The following is a 13,438-nucleotide window of genomic DNA, read 5'->3' on the forward strand; positions in this document are numbered from 1 at the left end:
GTTCACTGTCACCTTTGGCTCAGTCCATAGCACAGAAATAGCAAAGAAGGAGAAGTGAATTAATCTTGGGGTCCCCTAGAACAGGAAAATGTAAAGGAATGTCTTAGAGAAATGAAAATAATAAAAAAGGTATCCTTGTTCAGTTCCAGTTGATATTCTGAAGCTGGGAAGGGTTACAAATTTAGCAAAGGAAATGAGTTCTTTCCCTAGTTAAATCAAGAATCCTCCATTTTTTAGGCTTTAATGTGGATTAATACATTTTGCAAGAAAAAGCTGTGCCATGGTTCTATCTAGATAGCTGGTTTTTTTGAAGTGGCAGAAGAAACATTATTTTCATTTGAATATTTATCATGGTTTGTTGACCTTGTAAAAATACCTAGATCAGATGGAGGTTCCAGGCAGATCTCAGCTCTAATGTGCTGTAATGGCCACTGATGTTGCTTACCAGGAAAGTGAGGGATCACTTGGATAGAAGTTTCCAGGCATTAAAGGTAATCAAGTTGAAAATCAGTGCTAACAATTTCCAGAAGGAGTGTGGCCTGAAGCCCTTGGGGTTTAGAGCTTGGGAACCCAGCAGCACTTCCTTGCCCCACCACAGATGTACAGCACGACCATAGGCAAGCTGTCTGATCTAGATTTTTAAAGATATACAGGTAGGCAGAGTTGCTAAAGGCTCTTAATGGGATTTTCAGAATCACATTAGTGTCTAATTCCTATTCAAAATCTGACCCTTTAGCTTGTCTGAACTGGATTCAGCTCGTGCTATGTTTTATTCAGCTACTCTTTAAGTCAGAACAGGCAGGCAGTACATACAGCAAGCATGACTTAGGGGGTATAAACCAGAGTGAGTGTGGATCCCCACTGAGCTGTGCAGCTGTGCTGCCTTTCATCCCTTCTCTAATTCCATAATTTCTACCCTCCTTTCTGCAGAATGCCAGAGATTCAACAGAGGAAAGGAAAAGTGACTCTACTTTGCCTAACCCAACAGTAATATATTTGGTGAGTGCTCTACCAGGTAAATTTTTTCACTATTATTTTAACTTTTTGGTTTTTGTTTAATTTTTTAATTCTGAGATGATGTTTGCTGTACCTCTGACTGAGATGATTATTATTGCTGTACAGTGAATGTGCCTCAGGTTAACCATGAGGCTGCTTAGTATGCTAATCCACAGTAGGTCAGTGTGCTGCATGGGCCTGACATGTGGGTTGGCTGGGACAGTGGGGTTTTTTCTTGTGCACGCTAGTGGGGTTTTATGCTAATTAAATTAAACTCGAGGGAGAAAGCCCTAAGCAGTTAGGGGAGGTTAAGTCTTTGTTTTTAGTCCTTGTTTCTGTAACTGAAATTTTGCTAGAGGTCTGTAGCTGAAGTTTTGTTTGGTTGCTTAATTCTGTCCATTTGGAATTATAAATGCCACTTGCATGAAGAACCAATGGTATATCCATGGGGATGGGGAGATTGGGAATGGGGAAATCTGGGATGACTGTGTTCTCCTGAGGCTTCCTATGACATTTGAAGAAGAAATTGTTGTTTCTTAGTTTATTTTTTAGGGATTTAATTTTGTTTATGTAATCTCACTGCCTGAAATTCTTGGGAGACTTGGGGAACTTCAGAGCATAGGAAAAGCAGATTTAGATGCCATGGAAATGTAACTCGATTGTAATAACCGATTTCACTCATTTGGTTATCTGAAACAAATTGACATTCCAGAAATCTTCATGATAGGGCTGGCAGGAAACTCCACAGAAAATATTAAATAGGAGAGCTTTAGGCAAGATCCCTTTCTCCTCCTTTCCTCCTCAGTGCTGGTGCCAACCCAAAGGAGTCTTTTCTTCTCTCTGAAAAAAGCAAACATTCAGTGGGTAACAGACACTGCTATTTGGAAAAACTTGATGCCTTATAAGTAACCTACTTCACTCCTTCCAATGCTAATGCTGAAACCAGTGTAGCATGGATTAGTTTATAATTAAAAAAAAAAAAAGTGCATTATGTTAATTGCCACTCTGGCTTCTATGATCTGCAGAGGGAATACTAATATGCTATATTAGACAACTAATTAACAATTCTTTTGCCTCCTGATAGTGCGACTTTTAATATAATTTTGTATTATCATCCAACTGTGTTAGAATTTTGTAAAATTTTAAGAGAATGGAAACTTTATTTTAGCTCCAGTGCTTTGAGATTGCATAACTGTACTAGAGAGACACTTGCAGGACTGCATAGCATTAAATTGAAACTTACATCTGACAAACATTAGTGAGATCTTACTTTCCTTTGGATCCAAGGGAGAACAGTAGGAAAACATTTTGCAGAGGCTGCAAGAGGAAAGACCAGAAATTCCTCTTCAGTGTTTTCTAAAAATAGCAAGATCTGAATAAGGTTGCATGTTTCAACATGCATTAGAGAAAAATAATTGGCATGACCTAAATTCAGTACACTAGTTTTCTGTGTTATTTACTGATAGTTAATTACTAGAATATTTTTTCATCCATGAATGTGGAGGGACTGTACGTTCCCAGCTTCCACACAGGAAATCATTGTATTTATTTAGCTTGAAATTTGTGCATATCCAAATGCATGCAAAGTATTTGCCTAGTAACCTTGGAGTGAATTATTTGCACAAACATCCCCCCTCCCCTGATTTCCATTTCATTTCAAATATGGTGCTTGGCCTCGGTTTTGAGTTGCAGTGATTTTACTGTGTTTTCATGCTGAACAGAAAAGCTAAACCAGACTGTCAGAGTCGAATAACCTCTTTTCTGAAAGCTGAGATAACATGGATTGTGTCTGTGGCCTAAGATGCAGAAGATTTCCTAAGATTCTCTGGGATCCATGGCAGACAATCATTCACTGTGAAGTGCTTCAAAAAACTGTAGTATCAACAAAACTCGAGTACGTGGGAATGTATCAACTAATGGGATAAGGCATTCAAGGACTAGATGAAGTGCGATGGTAAGGAATGAATTTCATGGGAAAAAGGAAGAAACCTAAAATATGAGAAGTAGTGTTCTGTAAAAAGAGTCGAGTAATGGTTTAGGCATATACAGCTTTGGGAGATGGATGTTAAATCTTAGCAAATAACCACCAGTAATTTTGCAAAATTTGGTTCACATGGCAGACTTAAGTATGGAACTTCTAAGAATATTTTCGTTATGAAAAACTTTGGAAGTGGTGGGGGAGACATTCCATGAAATTTGTTTATAGTTTACTATTATCCATATGACTTATATAACAGTGTTGTCTGTTTTTAATTTTTTCAGTAAGTCAGCATTACAATACTCTAATCTTTGGAAGGAATTAAAATGAGCTTCATCAGCTCTTAAAATCATAACATCTGTTGTAACAGAGAAGGAAACATCAGATCAATATACTTTGTTCTGACAATCCAGGAAAAGTTTAAATAAGCAGTGTGTTTATGCTAAAAGTCAGTACATAAAAAAATTCCTCGAGTATCTGTGCATCACTGAATGCTTTGTTTAGGCCATGCCTTTAATGGTATGAGGGCTTGCAAATCTCTGAGGGGGTGGAGAGGAATGATGCTATGCCCACGTGTGAGCTTTTCTGTAAGTCGGTTCTATTTTTGGTATGCGATGAAGCAGAGGTACAGGGCAAAACCAGGGGTTCAGTTGCAATGTGAAGGCCTTGTAAAAGCTTTCCTATCGTGAGAAGCGCCTAGCAGGCTTTTTGAGCCGTTGCATTAGTGTCCATGGGAATATTTGGGGTTTAATTTAGCATGCTAGATTAGGCCCTAATACCTTAATTAAGGCTAACAATTTTTAATAAGTTTCTCCCAAACCCTTTGTGGCTGACTACAGTTGTGAAACAGCCATAATATAAAGCCCATCTCTAGGGTTCTCTGTTGTTGGCAGTTTTATGAAAGCTGTCATTCTATTTCAGAGTGATGAAGCTGACCAGCAAATGTAATCTTTTTAACAGAAGGATCCACAGATGCGACTAGACTTCTTAAAAATATTAATCCAAATAATTTATGCCAGTGGCATATTGAAAGTCTAAATGTATAGTACATTTAGACTAATGATTTTATAAAAATTGTGATAACTGCTTCAGAGAAGGCTTTGTTAATTGATAAAACAGTTTTTCCAGATGCTGCTTAGTTCTCTTGTCAGCTCACATGTTTGGGATTTTCTGCCGTGAAAAAGGTTAACTCAATTGTCTGGACAAAATCAGGAATACTATAATTAACAATTTGTATAATTTGTAGACAGTGTTATTTGTTTTTTAAACATTTGTATATTAAAGTGTTGAATAAAATTTCTTATATTCATTTAAAGAAAAAATCCAAAATCACAAGCCCACTCAACCCTATCTTCCCCCCCTTTCACCCCCAGCCATGCTTGCTCAGAGTGGTCGGTCCTTTCCCGCTGCCATCTCCTATTGTTACAGTCAAATGACCAAGGATAAGTGTATACTTCCTTTTGTGTCCTGTAGATAGTTCTTAATTGATGACCACTGCTTTCTTTCTGACAGAAAGGAAATGAATGGGCAGTAGTGATTATAGCACATCTGTTGTTTTCTGGTGAGCATCCTGTACAGCAGTGAAACTGTCTTGAAGATTACTTTTTTTTTCTTTTTTTTTTCCTGTTCAGGAGTAGTTAATAGAGGGGTATGGGTAACACGTGACAGTATTGTTCCTCTGTCACAGGTGTAACCAGAGCAGAAAAACAAATTGCACAATGAAAGAGAATGACTTGTTTTTCAAATAAGTATATTTTACAAGAACAACAACAACAATTAAATCTTTCAAGGATTTCAGGGATGTGCTGTGTTTACTGTGTTTGGTTGCAGGTTGTAGGTAGCGAATCTACATAATATGGTCACTACAGATTTAACACTCCAAAATCACACTGAAAATGGCTTTCTCTGGGAAAGGGGAGAAATAAAATACCATTCATACCAAGGACTCAGAAGCTGAAACATTCACACAGCTTTCACTCTATGATGCAGTTTCTCAGTCTGTCATATCATTGTCCAACTCCTGCTTGAATATCTTTTGCTTGATGTATTGCAACATAGCTCTTGGAAGTGCTGAGGAACAAACTGGGCAGCTCTATGGTGTGTTCCTGTCCTCCTGGAGAGGGGAACTAGGGATGGATGAAACTCCTTACCTGACTTTACAGATGACAGAGAAGGAAGTTTTGGGGACAGATGAATGGTGAACTACAGATAAGGGTCTGACCTGAGAGAAGAATGGGACTTGAAGGTAGGGAAGACAGATGTCTGGGGAAGTGATTGATGGAGGCCAGTAAAACAGCTGGGTGTGGTAGTGGAGTATAGCACAACTTGCCCTTCACATCATCAGCCACAATTTTTCCACATTTTTTTTTTCTTTTTGACTCTTGTATTATTAAGAAGTGAAAGTGATAGGTTCTCTATGCATACCCTGAGTGTGTCCTTAACAGGGACCTTTTTTTAATTTCTTGCCAAGCAAAGTGCTTGAAAAACCATTAATTGAAAGAGCTGTGTAAATCTGAATCCTTACCACTTATTTTGTTGTCCTTTGTTCCTTCCTTTTGCTTTTATCCTGTTTAATTGCAGCATTTCTTGTAAGCAAGGTGCCAGGACTCTGCTTTTGCATGATCTGAATGTATTGGTACTTGAATAGAGATTATGTTGGGCTTTGATGAAGCTGTTGAACTCAAATCAGTGACTGAGTAGTGCTGCCCTCTTTCTTGGGGGTTTGTGATGTGTGTTGGATAAAACTAAAGGGTTTCTCAACCTCTTCTTGTCACTTGGCTATCCTAAGAGCTGCTCTGTCCCTGTACTCTTAGGAGTACATCACTTAACAAAGGAGGTGTTGAGATGTTCAACTTCCTATCCATAAGACACCATTTAGCTGAAAGCTTACACCCTTCCTTAAGCTAAATAGGTTTCTTAAATAACAGATGTTCCTGGACACTGTAGACAGAAAAAGTGAGCAAGAACTGTGTTGTAGGTGAACATCAACATAACTGAATGCAAAATTCATGGTACCATAAGTGAATCGTGCTGCAATTAATGTCCTAGTGCTACATATGCTGTTGTGGTGTTGGTAGAATGGGCATGAAAATAGTGACTCTTCCTTTGACATGATTTTCACCCGTAATCTAAATTTGCAGACAGTGTGGAGTAATCAACTGTGTAATTGTCCAGCATAGGTAAGGTTAAACTTTTGTCATTCCCTGATCAGAAAAAACTTCAGAAAATGAAAAAGCAGGTGCCGTAACCCCAAATTTAAATTTAAACTGAGTAGATTTTTCTCCTTTCATCTAGTGGCAAAATGGCTAGGTTGGGTTTTTTTCTGGTTTTTATTTGAAAGCTTGTCTAAGAGTAATTTAAGCATCTAAATAACCCTTTTTCTTTTTGAGTGAGACACAAGAGACCCTGTTCATGCCTCCAAAGCTTTTTAAACATTTAGCCTATCCCCATAGGATTTCAGAATTATCTTACATCTGTTGGCAAGCTTTATGTTGTAGCTAAATATTAATCATGGCACCAGCCAAGTAATACAGGAAAAACCCACAGAATTGTTTGAAATCCATTTGCTCAAGTCGTTGTAAATTCCATTTTATGGATCTCTTATAATGCAATCTTTATAAAACTCAATGTTTTAAGTTTTAAGAAAGATAGTAAATTGTTAATTACAGCTTTTAGCAATTCTAAGCACTACACTGATGTATTATTCTGCACCTCTTGAATGACTCATGAGAAACACTTGAATATTTGTGTGTCAGTGTATTCAAATTGCTTTACTGAAGTTTACTAAGATCTTCTAATTATGAAATCATGGCTTTGGGAACAGATGTGACTTATCATAAACTAAAGATGCAATATGTGACTTATAGCAGGACTGTAGATTGTTTTACAGAATTTTCACAGCTTTTTGAGTACATATGCACTGATGAATATACACATTGACCAAAATCCTATTAAAAATTAAAAATACTTGTTCTGTTGAGGCAGATATTCATTAGAGCATGATGCATAGCTGTTCAGTGAAAGAAACTTCAACAAGACCTTCAACCTCTAAAGATTAGCTACTGCTTTTATCATCACGGGCATCACTTTGAAGATACTAAATACCTGGTTTCCTTCTGGGAGAATTATGTCCTGTCCACTTGACCCTTTGTAAAAGTAAATATTTTTATTAGTTACATTCTGTAGGAATTTGAAAAAATATTTAATGTATTAAAAAAACCCAACCTTTGCATACTTAGTTTCAGTTACATAAGTGCAGTATATCAAACACTCTTTGTTCTTGGTTCATGAGTTGTAATTATAATTAAAAATTATTCCAGTAGGGAATTTGGTAAGAGACATAACTGATTTTCCTTTCTTTCTTTATTTTCTTTTTTTAAAAGAAAATATGCCTCTTTCTCCCTTACTCATTTTTCCTCTCCTTAGAGTGTGTTTTCATCCTGCAGACATTGCAGCCCTCTTTTCCTTCAGCATGGCTATAAACTGCACTTCAGTGATAAATCCAACTGAATTATGTTTGTTTACTATATAATTTAGATGTGTGAAGTTACTGAGTAAAGAGTTGTATGTTTGGACTGTGATCAAATGCAGGTTAAAGATTATTAGAGATGTAGCTTCTAATCCTGTTTTCAAGATAGAATAAAAAGATCCTAATATCATAATTGTTATATTTGTTTCCTCTACGTGGAAATAGGTTACTTAGGAAAAATGCCGTCCATGCATACTGGTTAAAACACAAAAGTTGCTTGTTTTCTGCCAGTATGAGAGTAGGTATCTTTTAGAATACACAATGCAGCCTTTTAAGTAAAGAAAGGCATTGGACTTAATGAAATGTTACATTTCAGAAACAACTTTACAAGTGAAGTCAGTTAGGAATTTTTTTAGCCAGAAATATTTTGACAGAAAATAGCAATTTATTTAAAACAGAACATTTCACACAAGCAGGTTTAAACAAAACTATCAGCAATAGGAGTTTCTGAGACTCAGGATTGTAAGAATGTGTTTTCAGTTCCATGGAAAAATAACAATGTAACTTAAAACTGAAGTGAATACTGTCTCTCTGAAAAGTTCTCTCTGCTTATTTTAGTTATATTTTTATTTGAATTACAACCCTTCAGTGATCTTTACCTCTTCCTCACAAAGAATATAACTATTTTCAAAATTCTACTTTTTATTTTTTTCCCTAAGTTGGAAAAATAGCTTGCTAGTTGATTCGAGTCTACTGATGTTCATTTTTGCAAATTTTTCCTATGAAAAAGATTATTCTGTTGTTTTAATGCAAACATTCTGATAAAGTCATGACAAATGATTCCCTCCATTCCTTTTCATTCACAGTTTGACATGTATTAAAAATCTTACTGATGACTGATCAGTGAAGACCTACTCCAAATTCTTACAAATTTGCTTTGTCCCATTCGTTATTATTATTGGTCTAAATTGTGTTGCTTATGTAATAGGCACCATAAGTGCCTGTCTCTTTATTGGATGTGCAAGTGTTGAGGGTTTATTAATCTTCAGGGTGAAATGAAGCCTTTCAAAAGACTGTGCTACTTTTAGTCTCAGAGCAGACAGCTTTTGATCAAGTGGGTTGCAGGATAATTGAGGATACTTGTGCCAAATCTGTCTAGGATCTAAACCAAAAATACAGAGGTTTTGTGTTTATTTTGGGAATAGGTTGTAATTTTGTCATGTACAGCAATATTGATGAGAAATGACAGTGCAGTGGACTTTATAATATAAAACATTATTGTGTTTCTGAAGCACATCTGGTAATGCAAGATCTAACACTATTAATTTGGTCAGGACAATGAGTTCTTTATGAATAGGGGCTCGTCCATTGAAATGAGTTTGCTCCTGAATTAATGATGACGGAGGGTGGGGAATAGAAAGTAATGACCATCTGCTGGGTTGTTGATGTCCAGCAGACTTCGAGAGACAGAGTGACGCCTGTGGTAATATGCTTGTGCAAACCGTAATATCTGTATTGTTACTATGCATAGAACAAAGAAATAAAAGCTGAATGAAACTATAAAATTCAGGTAAATTATGTGTGTGTGAGAGAAGTGTCTTCCAGGGTGGAAGCTTACTGTTATTCTCCATTCCTGAGAACACCTTGATTTGGATTCCCCCACCAAGAGAGATGAGGGACAAAACACTCAATGCTTTTTACTCTGGGGATTGTAGGAGCCCCACATAAATGCTGTTGTGCTTCATCTCCTGTAGTGCAACAGTGCATGCCTGATAATCACTAGTCCTCAGCATCTCATTCCTGTTGCTACTTATTCTATGTACCTAGGTTGCAACCCAAGATGTAGTTTAAATCCCTGAGACACTAATTCTCATAAAGCCATTTAACAGCCTTTCAGCACCGAGAGTGGTGTACATTTCTCGAGACTGTCAAATTCTGTTTTATCTTATCGATACCTTTATGAGATGTAAGGGTACAGAGACTTGAGGAAATTCTGTAGTGTAAATAACTGTATAAATGAGGGAGGCATGAAATTCCCCTGTGAAAGTAATTTCCTTCCCTGCTTTCTTGAATGTTGGTCTTCAAGGTGAGTGACATAAGCCCACTGCATGCTTGCTGGAAATGAGATTAGTAGCTGGAGGTCTTCCTTAAAATAAATTGGCAGTAGTGGTAGAAGAATGCATGCTTCTTTCTGTGTATGTGAAAAGCATACAGTAAACATTCATCTATTTATAAATAGGCATCATACAAATATTTTAATATCTCTATAGTATCATACTTCCTGCCATTGATTTTTATCACTAAAAGCAAACAAATAATTTTTCCTTGATGAGTCTTACATGTTAATCTAGGACTGCAAACCTCTACTTCCAAAGATGCTGGTCGTGGTGGATATCTTGAACATGTCAGTGTCGATGGTGTTTTGATAAGATTGGGTGGAACATTTCCAAAGTATATGTCATAATCAATATGAAGTGTTACTGCTTAGTTCATGCTGTTTGGATGTAGGGTTTTCACTGCAGTCTAGAGTAGCAGGTTCGTACTTGGAAATAGTCAGAGTGCAGCACTCTTGGGGCAGGCGCCAGCATCCAAGAGGAGAAATGGGATGTAAAACACTACTTGATCATCAGGCTCTGGGTCTGTAAAGCATTCGAGTGTTCTCCTTAATAATTTTTTTTTAACATTACCTCAATTGAAAGGTTGAAAACCTGGATTTCACTTGGTATATTCTTATAATCCTGCCAAATAAACATTTTGGTGCATCAGATAAAGTGGATCTTTGGTAGAGTTCTTGTAGGTGGAAGAAAGAGCAAAACTGCAGTTAAAGTCCACAAAACATATGAACTTCAGTATCTATTTTAATTTTAATACACACATAAATTGGAAAAGGAAAATTATGTTTCTGCAATTACTTCTCTGAAAAGTGGAACAGTTCTCTTAGTTCCTTAGGGAAACACTGAATCTTCAACTTATGAGATTTGAAGCTGATAGTTATAGGCAATCTGTTTTAACTGGTAATTTTTATAACAAATGAATTAGTCAAATAGCTAGTGACAGTTTTGCTGACAATTAACTTCAGGAAAAGGCAAAATAATTCTAGACATTCAAGCCTCCAGGGTTTGCATGATTCAAACCTCATTCTTTAGTTTAGTGGTTTCGTTTTAGTTTTTTGCTTGTTTTTTCCATGTATCTATTTTGTAAATGAAGCCATATAATAAGAATGATTTGACAGAAGTGCCATGTGGATATGTGTTTTAAAATAGGTTGACCTTTTCTTACGTTTAGATGTAAGACTCAAAGCTCAAAAGTTACAGGTAATTTTAAAATTTGGTACTTGCCTTAATCTACACTACAGCTACTTCTGTTAAATATGCTGGATTCCTATTTTCCATATGTTGGGGTAGATGCTAAAATGACTAAACAGGTTTGAAAAAATTTGGCCTTTGTGTTATAACTATGATTCATTGCAGCTTCTTCTCAAACTTTAGTGGCTTTTGCTTAAATTGTGTTAGAGTTGGATTTAAAAAGAAAACCCCAAGCCCCCAAACCACAAAAACCCCCTTCCATTAAGGATCTGCTTTACATTTCATGCTGGCATTAGCCTGCTAGTGACACAGGGATGCCCTAACTTCAAACTTGTGTATGGAACAACCACAAGAGAAATCTTCTTGCTACAGGAGAGCTGGGCGGCTACCTCTGAACTCTCCCTATGGAAAAACCTCTTGCTCTGACACAACTGGAGGCATCATCCCCCAGTTGTTGGATGCATAGAAGCTGAGAAGTTGAAGAGAAAGGTATCAACAGGTATAGAGACAGAAAACTGTGCTCCTTTTTGAAAGGTATCTGATCTATTTTAAAGGTCAGGACTGAATGGTAGATGCAAACCCTGATGCTGCTAGTGGCATATGCATAAGGGAAGAGTAGTTCAGTTGAATGTAATTATACTTTCTGCTCTCCAGAGAGCATGGTTGTCTTTTTTTTTTTTGGCTTTTTTTTTTTTTTCCTGCCTGTTCTGCTTTTTATGCCATTGAGTGTGTGTCTTTCTCTGTCTCCACTCAGAGTTCTTTAAATCTTTGAAGTGTCTAATGAAACTGAATTAAGAGAGAAGTGTTCAAAACTATGTGCCAGCAAAGTTTACAAGCATAGGTGGCCTGAGAGAGGAGTCCTGTAAGGTTCCACTTGTTTAAAATTCAAATGGGCCTAGACTGCCAGGCCTAGAAGAAGGTGGTCTGTAATAATTATGTTTCCTGGTGTAACTTTTGGGAAATGATAGTTAGCTTTCTCCCCAGACAGTTTCCAGACATGGCTCAGTCCCTAGTCCAGTTTAGTCACCACTCATGAGAGATGGCTTTTATGCACCCTGTTTTGTAGACAAAGATTGTTCATTACCACAGATATGCGCTATTCTGTTCCAGCTTGCTTTTGTGCCTAGGAGCACTCATTGAGTTCATCTAATGCATGAATTTAAGCATAGCCTTCATTTTTCCAATGATAAAACTCTACAATGTGAACTCAGCATTTATTCAGTATCAGAGAATCTACAGGTTGGTCCAGAGACCCTGTGTGTGTCAACTGTGGGCAAAATCAAGGGTCACTTTTTATTTGATGTGAGTGCATCTTCTCAGTCAGCATTTCTCTGCAGACCTTTCAGTCCCTCACTTGGGTAAGTTTGCTTTACAGAATTGCTATTGTTTATTTCAAAGTGAATTTCTGGATTGTTCGTTTTGTAGGGAGAAATAGAGGAATTAGGAACTGAGAAAGAGAAAACAGAAGAGTTTGGAACTGACTTGGCACTTGTTAAATTGACATGCCCTGGTAGGTCAGCACATAGTGGTGACTATTGGGCAAAAAGTTATAGTAGCTTGGTGATACTCTGGGAATACTGCACAGGCTGTGGGAACAGTGACGGGGTTAGAGGGAGATGGAGTAACTGTCATTGAGTCTAAAGGGAGAAAATGCTTCTTCTTGCACCTACTCCTCTTGACTAAATGCAGTAAGGCTGGGAGGGCTGTCGAATCTCATTTGCTGTTCAGAGCAGTTTCCTGCCTTTTGGAGTAATATACATAGCTCCTTGTGTGTGTTTGAAATACAACAGGGACTTTTTCTTTTTTCCTGTTGCCCAGCTGAATAGGCTGACATCATCTCAGAGCCGAGGCATGGCCAGGTGGTGTCCTTGCCTCGCTGGGCCTCTTGCTGGGTTCAGTGGAAACTTGGTGTTGTTAGTATGCGCCCCGTGTCCCTGTGTTCCTCAGAGTACAAAATGTGGGCTAGGCAGCAAGAATGGAGGAGCTGGGATTTTTATGTATAAGGGATGGTATTATATAACTTGAAACAGCGTTACTGAAATACCTCTCTGTTTTTTCTTCAGTATATCAGTACTTGATATTTGAATGAAAGATTAAGGTTTATAAATGCTTAGTTGTGTGTCTTGGCAGTGCTTTAGGTTCATTCCCCAATTACTAAACTCAGAAGGCTGTTTTGCAGAAAGTTCACATAAGTTATTTCTTCCCTTAAAAGTGGAAGAAAAGGAACTTTCATCTGAATTCACTGGGCTTAGCTCTGAGAATTCAAAGGGCTTTGGAAACTGGCTGAAGTTCTTGGTACTGACTTGAGTAATATCCCCTTGAATATTTACTTTAATCAAACCTATTCAGAGATTTTCTCTCACACCTTGTCCTTATTTGTGTTGGTTTCCAGTACTAGATCCAATGATCAATGAAATATAAAACCTTTTCTCTTAAAAATAGATTCTCTGGGAGTTGTCAGTGGTATTCCTGTGACTGGATTTCAATTTTTGTGTTTACAAAAATTGAAATAACTGGAAAGACCTACCCATCTCTATTGTACTGCAGTGATGTATTGCCTTGCCAGTGGGAAGACACTGTTAACTCAAGAATTTTACTTGTTTGGAACCACAGTGTTGATATACATGTTATAAAAATGGAAGTGTGTCTGATGATTTCTTATTGCAATAAGATTTCACATGCAATTTTGCT

General features: G+C 37.3%; 1 protein-coding gene across 5 annotated transcripts in view; it reads left to right on the top strand.

Annotated features, from left to right (window-relative positions):
* The window catches only part of PLEKHG1 (pleckstrin homology and RhoGEF domain containing G1), a 127,291-nt gene that overhangs the window by 11,660 nt on the left and 102,193 nt on the right, over positions 1–13,438 (top strand). For 3 of the 5 annotated variants that reach the window (XM_050316054.1, XM_050316053.1, XM_050316055.1), the window contains exon 2: positions 931–999. The gene's annotated coding sequence lies outside the window, so the exon portion shown is untranslated. Of the gene's footprint in view, positions 1–930; positions 1,016–13,438 lie in introns of all 5 variants that reach the window. The other 2 variants (XM_050316051.1, XM_050316056.1) reach the window with 1 other exon arrangement.

The sequence above is a fragment of the Myiozetetes cayanensis genome, unplaced genomic scaffold, assembly GCF_022539395.1.
Source record: "Myiozetetes cayanensis isolate MyiCay16 unplaced genomic scaffold, myiCay2020 scf2-11, whole genome shotgun sequence".
Taxonomy (NCBI): domain Eukaryota; kingdom Metazoa; phylum Chordata; class Aves; order Passeriformes; family Tyrannidae; genus Myiozetetes; species Myiozetetes cayanensis.